This window comes from Halictus rubicundus, chromosome 11 (genome assembly GCF_050948215.1).
Source record: "Halictus rubicundus isolate RS-2024b chromosome 11, iyHalRubi1_principal, whole genome shotgun sequence".
Taxonomy (NCBI): Eukaryota; Metazoa; Arthropoda; class Insecta; order Hymenoptera; family Halictidae; genus Halictus; species Halictus rubicundus.
Window position 1 is genome coordinate 3094543 of NC_135159.1, and position 15230 is coordinate 3109772.

Here is a 15230-nt window from a genome sequence, read left to right on the forward strand (position 1 = left end):
ACCTGCACCAATTAACAAATCTATTCTACCCGATGAATAAAACTCGGGATCCGCGGGATAAGTCCCAGGAGGAACGGGAACGTTGAATCTGTGCAATGGCACATTCGGCATGTTTTCGGTAATGTCCTGGACCACTAAGCATGACAGGCTGGACGAGAAATTACCGCGGATGGACGACATTTTTAACTCTATTGATGACCTGATTCTGGTCTTTGAACTGTTAAACCCGCTAATAGATGTATTTATTGTACGATGTGGAAGGTCTAGTTTTTGTGCCAAATTCTGACTGATTGAGTTTATTTGAGAACCCGAATCTAATAGCGCGCGGCATTTGTGCTTTCTACCTTTACTGTCCGTGACGTAAACCACCGCGGTAGAAAGGACTACATATTCGGCTTCAAGATTTGCCGAGCTAGTGTGGCATGCGTGCCCTACATGAGATGAGGAGGGAGATTCTTCTGTTTGATGCTCAGGAACAGAAATGGCCTCCTCTCGATGCAACAATGTGTGGTGTTTCTTACCACATTTTCTACAGTTGCCGCGCGTGCAACTCTTAACGCTGTGCCCCATACCGAGACAATTGAAACACACCCGTGCCCTTTTTACGGCAGCATGTCTTTCCACATGGGACATGGCTAATAGTTTAGTACAATTTTGCAATGCATGCTCGCCGTCGCATAGCCCACATTTGCTAGATTTGCTAGCGACGTGCGATGTTGCTACGAATGGTTTCTTACTAATTTCACGGTTCCTTGGGAAGGGAGTGCGATCACTAACGGCAATAGCAACGGATGGCTTGCTACTGTCCCTGCGCTCTAAGTATTGCGACCGCGTTTCTAAGAATGCAGCGAAATCGTTGAAAGATGGGAGGACCTTTGACTCCATAGTGCGTTTCTCCCAATCATCTAGCGAAGCGGTATCCAACTTTCTTGCTAAGTACGTGCTAATGAGTGCATCCCAAATTTCTGCTGGATTTAGCAAAGACTCTAATGCGCGAACATTGTTTACCGCGCTATCCACAAATTCACTAAGAGCCTTTCCGCTGCTCTTTCTAGATAATGGCTCGAGGTCTAGGAGTGAATTTACATGATGGGCTACTAGAAATTTAGGGTCGTCGTACCTCTGCCTTAAACGCGACCAAGCTAATTTGTAATTTGTGGCTGACACACCAAATGACTCTAGTATTCGCGCAGCCGGACCGGACAACGAAGAAACTAAATAGTTGAATCGATCTATGTCGTTCAATTTGTCGCAGTCGTGAACTAGTGATGTGAAAGTGTCCCGAAATCGAATCCACTGACTATAATTGCCATCGAAGGTGGGAATCTTTATTACGGGCAAACGAATCGCGGGGTACGAATCTGAAGGCGTAGGAGTAGGATTGCTAGTTGATGCACTATTACTTGCAGATTCACCGCGAGCAGCAATCAATCGCCTTTCGGCGTGAGAAAGAGTGTTAAAATACGTGTTTTCAAATTGCTCACGCTCAGCAAGATGCGTTTCCAATGCAGGAGTTCCTACGACGGATGCTTCAATTTGCGTTTGAATTCTATCAAATTTGTCGTATAGACCCTCATTTGTTCGAACGCGCTTTTCGAAAGATACTATGTCCGCGTTGACATCGGCTGACTCTACGAACTTTCTAAAAATTGTCAGCTTAGCCTTAGCGGCCCCGCGTTCGGAAATTAAACCTTTGAATTGAGCTTCCATACTTGTACCCTATTGCGAACTCAAGTTAAAACCAAGGAAAAACTTACGGAGAATGACAGGAGTGGATCAGCGCTAACAAACAACTTCAGCAGGATCGTCTCACGGGATGCTCGTCGGTTCCTGGCAGTCAGCTAGTTCCAGAGAGCGGCCGTGTTCCAAGTACGTCTTGGGCACGCAAACGCCTTCCTGGAAACTGCAGGCTAGATGACGGCAGCTACAGTCCCGTAGTCTCCTGGTAGTCCCAAAATGCTGCAGCCCAATGAGGATTGTCCAGTCGGACACGAAATGGCAGCAGCAAGACTCCTTGTCTTCCGTGAAGCACGAACTTATTCGAGTATCCGGCTCGAAGGACCAAATGTTGATTGCTCGTGATTATCCCGAAGGATGTTCGAGCCTTTGATGTATATTTACACGCGATGTGTCGACTAAGGATGGGAGTTTCCTCTTGTAAGAAAGGAGACCAAATGTAAACAAAACTAAAGCAGTGGACTGTATTTACAAGATGGATTTGAGCCGTAACCGAATACAAAAATGAATAGAGTACAGGAGAGCAGCTAGGAAAAGTCGTTTTCTCTAGCGTGCTTGGAAGCCAATTGATTGGGAGGATCGAGCCAAGAACCCACGTAAGGGTAGATCCTCCCTCTACTTCGGGAATTTCCTCCCTTCCCTGGATGCCGAGAGATATCCCGGATTGGCCAAGACGAGGACCAATTGGGGGGTGGACGGTTGGAAAGTGGAAGATGGGACCGAGGAACATCCTGATGGCCCCAAGGCCATCCTGATGAACCAAGGGCCATCAACCACTCACCACGGGTGAAGAGTTGCCAGAGCCTGGGAAAGACCCAGGGCGTCTGGCAATCGTCAAGTGCGAAACTAGAGAAGGGCAGGATGGGACCACCGGCAGATTTATGGCATGGGCCTAGAAAACTATATACAAGTGCTACGCCCTGGGAACGGACACGAATGGGACATTAGCTAAAACGGTGACAAGGCCACTCCGTACCTAATTTCTAAAAATCCCCAAAGTCACGTTCCAAGAGCGCAAAGCAATACCCATGCCATAACCAGATGTCCCAGGCTGGCCGCTACATGATGAATTATTGAAATAAATGACGACGATACGACTCCCCTAAAGACGTCTTTTTCAAGACGTGGTTTTAACGTCTGAAATAGATACCGAAATAAAACTAACATCTGAAATATAGCTATGTTAGTACTTTTTAATTTGTACTATGTATGTACAATATCTCTTTTTTTACACAGAAGAGCATGCGTTTATGTTTTAAAAATTAACACCAACACTAAAAAATATTGTTCACAGAAAGTTCTAGCCCCCGGTAACATGACGGGTTTTATATCTGACTAATCCGGTACTGGCAGACCGAGGGTAACTTTTTACCGTCAATTTGTGCTGCCTCACCTTATCTGGCGATACTGGCAAGGGATCATATTCAGATGCGAAAATCCCATTTTGATGAGGCTTATGGGAGCTTATAGTTCTTTGAAAGAAATTTGACACGTGCTTTTTTATCAGCAACCATCCACTCGGGGGTTAAAACCATATTTTTTGAGATATCTCGGAAACCAGACGTCGAAAAAATTTGAATTTTTTTAAATTGTGTGTTTTTCAATGGGAAATGTAGTCGCGCAAGAAAATTTTAACAAAAGTTTTTTGTTTAAACAATATATTAAAAATTTGATTTTTCTCAGTTTCCCTTATTTATTGTTAGTTCATTTTAATGTAAACTTGGGTGTGTGATCTTTGATCCAAAATAGGGGGTACATGTTTTTTTTTGCCATTTAACAATAATTATGCATAATGGAAGATATTCTTGCGCCTGGCGTGCGTAGTTTTAAACAATACCACTGGGTTATGTGTCGTTTATTATTTTATTAGTAGCGAAAGAAGGTGGCGCAGGTAGCAGCGTGACGCGGTGCTAATTATAATTACGGCGCGCCGCAAAAAAAAATCAAATTTTTAATATATTGTTTAAACAACAAACTTTTGTTAAAATTTTCTTGCGCGACTACATTTCCCATTGAAAAACACACAATTTAAAAAAAAATTCAAATTTTTTCGACCTCTGGTTTCCGAGATATCTCCAAAAATATGGTTTTGACCGCCAACTTTGAGGGCTGTTTTCACCCCTTCAAAGTGGATGGTTGCCGATAAAAAAAACAAGTGTGAAATATTTTTCAAAGAACTATAAGCTCCCACAAGTTTCATCAAAATCGGATTTTCGCATCTGATTATGTTCCCTTGTGAGTATGAAAGGGACGAGGAGTTCTAGGAATAAATGACGGTCGACGAAGCGAGGTTCTACTGTAATTATTTTTCTTTCTATCGATATTTTACCGACCGTATATGACACCACATTTTAAAAAAGGACATCTTAAACAATATCATATGATGAAGTCTATTGCCAAAACAACCGCTGGTAACCAATGCGTTAACTATTTCTAGCCCATCATCATGTTTTCTATCATCCTACCAATGATTCACAGATTAAATAGGAGTCACGAGTGACCGACGAGGAATAAGTCGTAGCCAGAAGAGAACAAAAACACGAGGGGTCAACCGTATGGCGATCAGACGTATTAAAAACGCCGTAAGCAATTCTCCCCCTAAATTCTCTTCCCTTGGCGCGGTTCTCATCTCTGACGGTCGCAGGGGTGGGAAGAAAGGATGTCACGTATATACAGTTTCGCTGTCAAAGGGACGATACGTACTTTCGCACGAATTATGAAAAGGTACACCACAAGTGGGTAGCGATATTGTTACCACCGGGATGCTTCTGTTCTCACTGAAGAAAAGGGTGGTATTTGCTGAGAGCACGTGGGTGGTACACACCACGACATACATTCTGTGTAAGACTCTAGCAAACCGCGCGTGCCTGTGTTGCACGAAAAAATTTGCCCTTTCCGGAGGCGATGCTTTATTTCCAGAGAAACTGTTTGTCCCTGAGCCTCGTGGCTGGAAAAATTATGATAGTGGAACTGGCAAAAGTGGAGCTAACACCTCTCCTCACCTGTGAAGAAATGCGGAAAATACGAAGCGGATACTGTTGCTCAACGTATCCTCTTCGAAACGGATTTATATTATTTAGTGATTGTAAAATCGAGGCAGCCAATCGATGTGGGCAGAAATAAAATAAATCAGCATACGAGAAGCATGTAACAATTTCCGATATTTCGCAGCCGATTAAACGACCAGCGATCGAGCAGTGGCTCCCGAAACTTATTACTCTGACGCAACGGCGAAGGGCAGACGGGGTGGGGCCGACACGAACGTGAACGCTACCAAGCAGAACCGGGGGTAATGTAGAATGAAAAACGAGGAAAAGTCGAAGATAAAATTTCACTGTAGCTGGAAAACGCGGAGTATCAAGCCGATTTTTTCCTTACGGCGCTGAAAACGTAACAATGAAATTATTGGCCACACCTAACACTGATTCCTACCGTGTCCCTGCTGGCCAATCCCGCGAATGGAAACGGTAAAATCGGATTTGTTACGTTCTGTCGAAAGCTCTTGATCGGGAGATTAAATATCTTCACATTCAAATTCGTGGAATTTAAAAGGTTTTTGTATCAGCCCATTGAAAGCATCGAATTTAAAAAATTATATTTTGAAGGATTATTCATCCCAGGCTAAACGAACAATGATTAACAAGACCGAGGATTTTATAGATTCGTGTTAAAAATGGATGGATCAAAACGCAAAACAGTATAGAAGCATTTAGAAAATCTAGAAACGCATAAACGATTTAAAAGGGAAATAAATTTGGTCTCTGTATTTTTCAACGAACGCAGGCGATATTTATTTCGCATTAAAATTCGCAATATATTGATTAATATTTCGCCCGAACGACTCGATGACTCTTCTCTCTCCGTAAACATGTAATCTGTTAAATTTTCGATTTTAATAAGCGCGGATATGTCCGGCCAACGGGCAAATAGACCATCCACGCGATTATACACAAAACGCGATAAAATAAACGCATCATTTGTTGCGAACGTGATTTTTATTTTATTTCCAATCTCGCGAAATCCCATGGTCATTTACGGAAGAATTGAAATAAATATTTTTTTAAATTTTCAATGTACTGTTCAATGACCCGCGTTTTCGTTAATAACTCCTTAACGAAGCCGAGCAGAACATTTTCACGGATGAAAAAGTTATATAAAATTTATTGTTATGATAAAGGTTATTATAAAAAGTATATTCTGCAATGATTACACATCGACTTCTGTTCTCTACAATTTTTTTTTTTTTATTGAAAATTGCAGAGAACAGAAGTTAACTAAAAATGTATTCCTTCTTTCAACAATTCTAATGAACAGAGAATAATGTAATAACTAGACTGTGGATCTATATCTTGTATTTTTGATTTTTATTTAGTGACGACAATCTATAACTTTAACCATTTGTCCTACTTTAACCGCAAAAGATATGCAAACTCTTTTCACACGCGACGATTCTTTGGACTCGCCCGAGTTGAATGGCGTATTTATTGTATAACATTTTTGTATAAAATTAATAGAATAATATAATATTAGATTTTCTGAAGATTTTTGGAGGATAAATTAATTTTTTTGTTTCTTCGGACATACGCTCGAAATCGTTGAAAATCTGACTGAACGTGTTCTCGATATTTCTATAAAGTGATGTGAAATCATCATTTTAACGTTAAAAATTAAGGGTTGTAGGCAAATTCTACCTACGTCATAGAGTGAACCGTCTCCCTTTGGGCATATCGTGAAAAAGCTGTTACAGGTGATACAGACGTAGCGTTCGATGAATCAAATAAAATAGTGTCGCAAGGGACAGGAGACGATATTGTTGGACTGTCAAATTTGCTGAACTTTCGGAATTGCTTTCCCGGAGACCGTGCGACCGATTCTATTGAAACTTTTAGGGCGATTCGTCATACCGTTGACGTAACGAAAGAAAATTGCTTCGACAGGAAAATATAGTTATTGTCTTGTGTCTATCTAAAAGTAACAAATCAAAATGACCTGATATTTTTCATGATTTCCTTTGTAACAGTGAATTGAGCCTGTGAATCGTGAACGTTCCGAGAGAAAGCAATTTTTACGGAAAATCCCATGAACCAATTTATTTTAATAGTATCATCGTTGTTAGAAATTCTAACTGTTAATAGAGATTTTAAGAGATTTTCTACGTGTCGTGCTGAGTATCGTAGGAGCATGAACTGATCGCGTGCCATAGCTCTGTTAATTTTACGGAATTTTTAATTAAAATTCCGGAGGGCCAGACATCGGTATTCGATTACAATATTTCTCGAAATCAAGCCACGAAATTCTATCGTATTCTAACAATAATTATAATTTAATAAATAATCAAATTGTTTGACGAATACTTCGCGTTTGCTTTAAACCTCACAAGAAAACTTCGATTGACTATTTCGCCGAGGGATTTTTCGCATGTTCCGGGAAGTTCATATTTATTCATCGAGTTGCATTGGCGTTTGAAAAAAACGGAAGAATGGGATGAAAAAGTTCTTGTTTGCATACCCGACATATGTAGATATTCCCGTTGAAATCGCGCACGTGACGGGCTTTCTTGATTAGCCGTAAAAATTCGAATTTCAATCTCCGCTCGAAAAATTTGCGTCACAGAGGGGAATCATGATTCCCGCAGGGTATTATATCCCGTCGGCCGGGATCGTGTGCGCCGAGAATACGAGGTCCGAAAAATTCCACGTTCCCACGCACCATGGTCGCCACAATTTCTATCTTCGTTATATCTTGGAATTATTTCCTGCGCGAAATTGCGTGCAACATCCGTAAAAGTCGACTTTAATTTTTCTTTTTATTGAAGCACAATGGCATTCCTTATTACAAAAAAGTAAGATGTACGAGCAAAACAACGGTGTCAACATCTCCGCTAATTTCCCGTCAAAAAACTTCCCGCAAAGCAGCCACCTTTGTTCGCGTAAAAACGAAGGGTCTCCTAAGTGGTTTTCTTGATTGAGGGGATGAAGAAATTCATTTTTATCTCCCGGAGATACGAGGACGCGCGAAATACGTCTGTAATTGTGTGTGAACCGTATAATCGTCGAGCATACTACTTGAGCATATTTCGATTTTCTAGAAACCGATAGATCTTATTTGTTTGCTAAAAGCCATTTTATTAATCGATTATACACTCGCCATATTTTGGACAGTAATGGTCAGTTATGATACAGAAGCACGTTGGGGTGTTAAGGGTTAATAGATGACCCGAACTTCCACGTTTATCTAACCTGATCTAATTCGTCGGGGGTTATAACTCCTAAAAGCCCCGTTTATTCGACCGGTAATTTCAAGCGATAGATCGAACCGGGCAAGTGACGAAAGTTTAAAATTCTCTGACTTTATTAAACGTTGCTCGATCAGCTTGTAAACTTCGCCCGCGTCCCATTAACTAATTGTTTTCACAACGCCATGGTTTCCCGGCCAAGGTAAGTTATGAAAACGAGGCTGGCCGGTGCATCCGATAACTATGCGATTCGATTCCCTGCGTCTTCAGAGCTGCACATGACTTTTTATTCCTCGGCGGAGGCTAAGGAAAATGATTTCCATCCACAATGGCCGACGTCGCGGACGTTCTCGCCATTCCCTGGAACTGATTCGTTCGATTGTATCAGAAACTTTCTGTATTTCGTCCTCTATGAAACGATATGCTCTCACCTTGTTCTTATAAGGATCATTCCACGCGAAATCGGACTCTTGTTGCAGCAATGTTTCGCATTTTGTTCAAACTTGAATATATTGTAGTCACCTATGAACAAGTCTCAAAGGATTTTCATGATTTTACAGAAAAGTAAGAAAGTGTCACTCTTTTTTCATTAAATTATACGGCTAGAACTAACAAATCGACAAAGATCAAAGATGAGTTTTTGGGAGCTTATAGTGATAACGTAAGAAAGTATACTAAAAATGTTGTCATTTGAAAAAAATGTTTTTTTCACCATTCATTTTGCAATTGTTTGAAATAGATGCAATATTTTCATGGCCGGAATATTCTTAAAAATTTGAAAAAGAATGGGGAGATAGGGCAAAGTGTCCCCATTACTGACCCTTTAATGAGAATTAAAATTATTTTAAGTGAACGCTGCACGTAGGTAAGACTGTCCGGCCGCTGCTTCTACCGCGCGCCAGCCGTCGGAAGCTGTATGTCACGGTGCAGCGTTCACTTGAAATAACTTTAATTACGGAAATTTGAAAATGTCCGCTTTTATGAGAAAGTTCCTCATTTCCCTTAAATTTTTAAAAATGCTCCTGCCACGAAAGCAGGAGCATTTGTTTCAAACAATTGCAATATAAACGGTGGAGAAACATTTTCTTCGAATGACAACATTTTTAGTCTACATACACTCTAAGGATGCGTGCCAATTTAGGGGTAACACTGTCGCGACTTATTCTCCAGAGTCAATTCGTCAGTGTTTTATTATGCACGAAAGGAATGGCACTCTCCGGTAGCATCGGAAATATTTGCTACCGGAGAGGGCTATTCCTTTCGTGCATAATAAAACACTGACGAATTTGACTCTGGAGAGTAACTCACGACAGTTTTACTCTCAAATGCACACAGTCTTAGAGTGTCCGGTACGTTAAAAACGTTGTCATTTGAAATAAAAAAAAGGTTTTCTTCACCATTTATTTATTGCAATTGTTTTAGACAAATGCAATGTTTTCGTGGCAGGAACATTTTTCAAAATTTGAAGAATACGAGGACCTTTATCAAAATATCGGACAGTTTAAAATTGACGAAATTAAAGTTATGAAATGAACGCTGCACCACAGACGAGGTATAAGGATAGACCTATCATCCAATGCATTTTCGTGTCCAACGTTTTTGGGGTCTTTTTTTTTTTTTTTTTTTTTATTTATTACGCATTAGGCCAGTTCTGGCCTATCAGCGGACATACATAAAGAAATTAGTGCTGATAATAAGTAACAGACAATACGCCTCTCATACAACAATTATTCCGCATACATTCAAAAAATATTGACCTAAGACTAATTAATTATAAAATTGAAAATGTCACTTCTACATCTAATCAAATAATTCATATATTATAATGCAAAACTGAGTACATCCATAAGCGCACGAAAACACATACATACATCCGCATTTGTAAAAACATACTCTTACTAACTAACAAACATGTTAAAAATTAACAACTATAAAAAGACTAACTCAGAGATACTAACTAATACATCCTCTCTGTTAAACATTGATATTGTTAATCATACAGAAGTCTCTGATTATATACAAGGCTTTTATATTTACATTATTAAGGAAGATATCGATCGAAACGGGATTGGTATTGACGATGGATATCAAACTTTGAATCATTTCCTGTCTTCCTTTAGAACGCAGGGGACAATGCCATAAGAGATGGTCAATATCTTGAACGGGATGAGAACACTCACAAGATGAATCAGGAACCATCTTAAATCTCGCCAGAGATTCTCGGGTATTAACATGGTTTGTTCTCATTCTACCAAATCGAACTATAAAATCTCTTGGCAGATCGTAACCGCTATACCAAGGTGATTTTTGAGGTTTGAAGAATTTTTTCCAATAAAGAACACCTTTGTTATTAAATATTGAACTAAGATGAGCCAAGAATTCTTTCCACATATCTTCCTTATGTAAATCTCTAAAATCTGTGTAGGGGATCTTGTGTAGGGGTGAGTGAGGCTTATTGGTGGCCTCTTTAGCAAGTTGGTCAGCTAATTCATTCCCTTGTATCCCACAATGAGAGGGAATCCAGATAAATATAACATGTTTGTCATTGTGGTGTGCAGAGGCCAAATCAATAATTTTGTGTTTAATGTCTACGATATGAAAATTTGTTTTAGAGCTCATAGTGGGGCTCTGAAGACTTATTATAGCACTGAGAGAGTCTGAGCAGATTGCTAATGGCCTTTCGCTATAGTAAAAGATGTCTATGGCCTGAGAAATAGCTGCACACTCTGCTGTGAAGACAGAAGCTGTCGGATTAATACTAATAGGGAGATATGTCTGTTTCTCCAGGCAGACAACTGCTGCTCCTGTCGATATCCCACCTTTCACTTTGGATCCATCCGTAAATATGCATAGGTGATTGTTATAATGATTTCCAACATACTCAATGAATTCGGTGTTGGGTGCTGGGGATCTTTGTAAAATGCGACCTAAGTTGAGATCACACGGAGCTTGATAAGTTGTGGAATTATAAGATGAGGTTATGCATGGAAAGTTGGAAGTTTTGTGACAAATGTCGTTAACATTTTGAGTTTCTAATATGCATTTAACGAGGATCTTAGACTTTCCAAGGGCCGAATTGTTAGGGTCTAAGGAAATAGCCTCCAATAGATCTTTGATATATCTATTGGAGATGTGGTTGACATTGGAAATGATTTTCGTTAGATGGGATTTTCCCAGGTATGAAGCTCTGTTTTGAAGATAAGGAATTTTGGATTCAGATAGAACAACATTTGTTGGAGATGACATTCTGAGACCCAGGGACAGTTTGATAGCGCGAGCCTGAATCGATTCAAGTTTGGAGACCAATGACAGATTGCTAGGGAAGTAAACATGAGCCGCGTAATCAAGTCTAGATCTGATTAGAGACTTGTAAAGAAGAATAAGAGTTTCCGGGTGGGCGCCCCACCAAACGCCTCTTAAAAATTTAATAATGTTCATTGTGGAGGAGCATCTTTTGTGAAGATAGAGAATATGGGTTTCAAAGGATAGCCTGGGATCTAGATGAATCCCCAAAAACTTGACATTGTCTGAATCTGGTATCAGAAGCTGACCTACTTGGAAAAGGGTGCGGCCAATAGGCATATTTCTATTGTTGAAAACCATAAAGTTGGTTTTCTCTAAAGAAAGATCGAGTCCTATTTTAACTAAATTTCTGTTAACCTCTTTTAGAGCCTTTTCGATAGATCTTTTAGCATCATTTAAAGCATAGTTACGAAAGTAAAGGGCGATGTCATCAGCAAACTGGGATATGTGGACTTCCTTAGGGACACCTTTAAATATATCGGCCACGTAAAGGTTATACAGCAAAGGGCTTAATACCCCGCCTTGTGGCAGGCCTTTGTATATTGTCCTCACTCCTTGGAAGCTTGGAGAGCTAGCAAAACGGCAGTAAGACCAATTGGCTATAAAGCTCAGAGTATTAATAGGAATACCTATTTCACAGAGTTTTTTCAAAAGAATATTCCATTGAACGTTGTCATAAGCCGAACAGATATCTAGGAATGCAGCCGATGTAACTTGTTTGAGAGCAAATCCTGTTCTAATGTAAGCAGAAAGGTTAAAGATGTTGTCAATGCATGATCGTCCTTTCCTGAATCCAGATTGGGAATGGGGTATCCGATTGGTACTTTCACACCACCACTGTAATCTATTATTGATCATTCTTTCCATAATTTTGCACATACAAGATGTCAGGGAAATGGGTCGGAAACTTTTATTATCTGACTTTTTAATAAGCAGGATCTGGCTCCTGATCCATTCTTCTGGTATCCTTTTTGATTGAAAGATTTCGTTGTAAATATCTAACAGGTAAAGTCTACATTTGGTAGAAAGGTATTTAATCGATTTATAATCTAATCCGTCCAGACCGGGAGATGAATTAGGGTTGGCTCGTTCTATTGCACAGTTGAATTCCACTAAGTTGAAAGGAGAGTCCAAGAATTGATTAGGAGCGACTACCAGATTGATTGAAGGATTGACAGGGACCCACGGCGGGGATATTTTATTTATAGCCACCTGTTTTTGAAGGTTGATGAAATCTGAATCTACAACTTCTGTGCTTCTCGTAAGAGTCCATTTGTTTTTTAAAATCTTTATGTGGTTCCATAGATGAGATATAGAGGTCCTATGTGATAGGCTGGAAGCGAAGTCTCTAAAATTATCTCTTTTTTTCTTTTGAAGGAGCTTCTTGGTGATGGCTACTTGTCTTTTGTAGTTATCCCAATTCAGAGAGGAGGACTGGTGTTTCCATTTTTTGAAAAGAGCCTTTCTCAGTCTTACCGCTTTGTCACATTCTGGGTCCCACCATGGGACAGGATTCCTGTGAAGTTGGTTGAGGACATGCTTCCTGCGAGGGGAACATTCGAGAATAGAGTCTCTCATACATTCTGAAAACCAGGTGTAATTCTCAAGAACTGAAGTTTCTCCTTGACGAAGAGCTGACTCAATGTGGTTATCCATAAGGTTACTATATTTTTCCCAGTCGGTTCTTGTGGAGGATAATCTGTTGGTTAACTTGGAGTAAAGGTGTCTAGAGGTTTTAAGTTTGATGAGAAGAGGAAAGTGGTCAGAACCGAGTGGATCTTCTTCCTGTGCTATGAACAGGGAATCTGAGAGACTTCTAGGGGCCAGTATAAGATCAAGATTGCTTGAGGTGTTGTTACGCATATCATAGTGGGAGGATAGGTTATAGTTCAATATGTCTATGTTGTGGTTGTCAATCGCTTGAAGAAGGTTTCTGCCTGGTCCATCTATTTTGGAGCAATTCCATTCTGGGTGGTGAGCATTGAAGTCCCCCATTATTAAAAACGGACCAATGTCTTTGATATTTTGGACAAAGGATTCCCAGTGGGCAGTGGATAATCTACCGAAAGGGGGTCTGTAACATGCTGCTAAGACTATCTTACATTCAGTGTTCGTAATCTGAACACAACAGGTTTCTGTATAAGGGTCGTTATGTACGATAGAATTCAAAATATCGTACTTAAGGTCTTTGGCAATGAGGATGGCAATGCCGCCTCCCTTGCCAACAAGGCGATCCTTCCTGACTATGTTAAATCCTGCGACAGAGAATTTTAATTGTGGATTGAGCCAAGTTTCTGTACATACTATGATATCTGATCTAGCAGCTAAGCTAGTGATCTCAACTTTCTTACTTAGAATGCTCCTACAATTCCAAAGTGTGATTCTAAGGGGGTTATCCATAATAAAATGTTTAGAAATCAAGATATATTAGTTTTTTTCAACGATATAGAAGGCTTATATTGTTTAATTGAGACCTGAGTGATTTTTCTGTTTGGGGGAGGCTGTAAATCGAGAGTTGAGTTCGAGTTAGAAGGTGTGGGTGAAGATGGAGGAAGGGAGGAGGATAAGGGAGAATTAGGCAATTTTTTATTGATAAGTGCAGAGGGGGAAGAGGAGGATTGAATCGGTTTGGATGAATAATCCTTCATTGAAGAGCATAATCTGGATGCATTGAGAAGACTGGAGGATAGATTAGGGGGTTTTCTGGTGGAGTTTATTGGGGAGATGGAGGGAGCGGACTGAGTCCAAACGGAGGGAGAGGAAGAAGGGCTTTGTTGACCGCCAATTGACTTTAAGTTAACGATATCTGCTTGACTTTTAATTTTAAGTGGGGGGAAGTTTTCTTTGGTCGCTGCAAACTGAGATCTGGAAGAAATCCTGGAGTTACCCAAAACTAGTTGACGGGCTTCGAAGAAGCTAATGTTTAATAAATTCATTTTTGTGTTAATTTCTCTCTTAGATTTCAGGGCAGTACAGTCTGGATGAAGAGTAGGGTGATTTTCCTTACAGTGTGCGCAGGATGGCGAATCCTTCTTTGGACAATCCAATAGATTATGACCTACTGACCCACAATTTCTACATATTTTTGGACTCCGGCAGAATTTGTTGGTATGACCAAATTTAAAGCAACCATAGCAGATTTTGATAGGTTCAATGTAAAGCTCGACCGGTGTGAGAATGAGGTTGTATAATTTGATATTGTCTGGTAATACGGTACCAGAACGACTGACTCACTTGGAACCCACGACCAATTCCCGTTTTGAGAGTCTTTAATTCTCCTATTAAGCCTACGTGCATTCAGAATAGGAACTGGAGAGTCAGAATGATTAATTATGTCTTCTAATTCGCAATCAGTAGACCAGCCTTTGATGATACCTCTTCTGGTAGTCCTGAATTTGGGTATAAAAGTGTTTACCCCTTCAAGATCTGGTTTGTTAGTTTTAATAAATTGGTTTGCTTCAATAGATGATTTAAATTTGATTGAAAACCTTCCAAACCCTTCCGGTCTGATTTCCTCTACCCCTTGGTTGACTTTATTCAGAGCTTTGGCCAGAATAAGGGCATTCTGGGAATTCCTTTCTTTCACCGTATTTTTGTCAAATATAGCGGAGACAAAAGCCGGGCCTTTATGTGAAGTTGGATATAGATTGACTATGGGAGGCTCGCGTCTTCTCTTCGCAGAGGAAGAGTCTGACGTTTTATCCTGAATCTTACCTACTATTCCAGGGGATGGGGGAAACATGTCTACAGATTTTCTCTTATTACTTGAGTTAGATTCAGCCGTGCTTGTTCCCATGGGAGTAGAACTTTTGGAAGTCATGATGGCTTCACTCAAGCCTAGGGCCACATGGGCCCAGGCGTCCGATGAATGATCTTGTTGAGGCACTGTTAACCTGGGATCGGCTATTTGAGACTCTGAAGATATTTACTTAAAATATAGGGAAAGGCAAAAAAG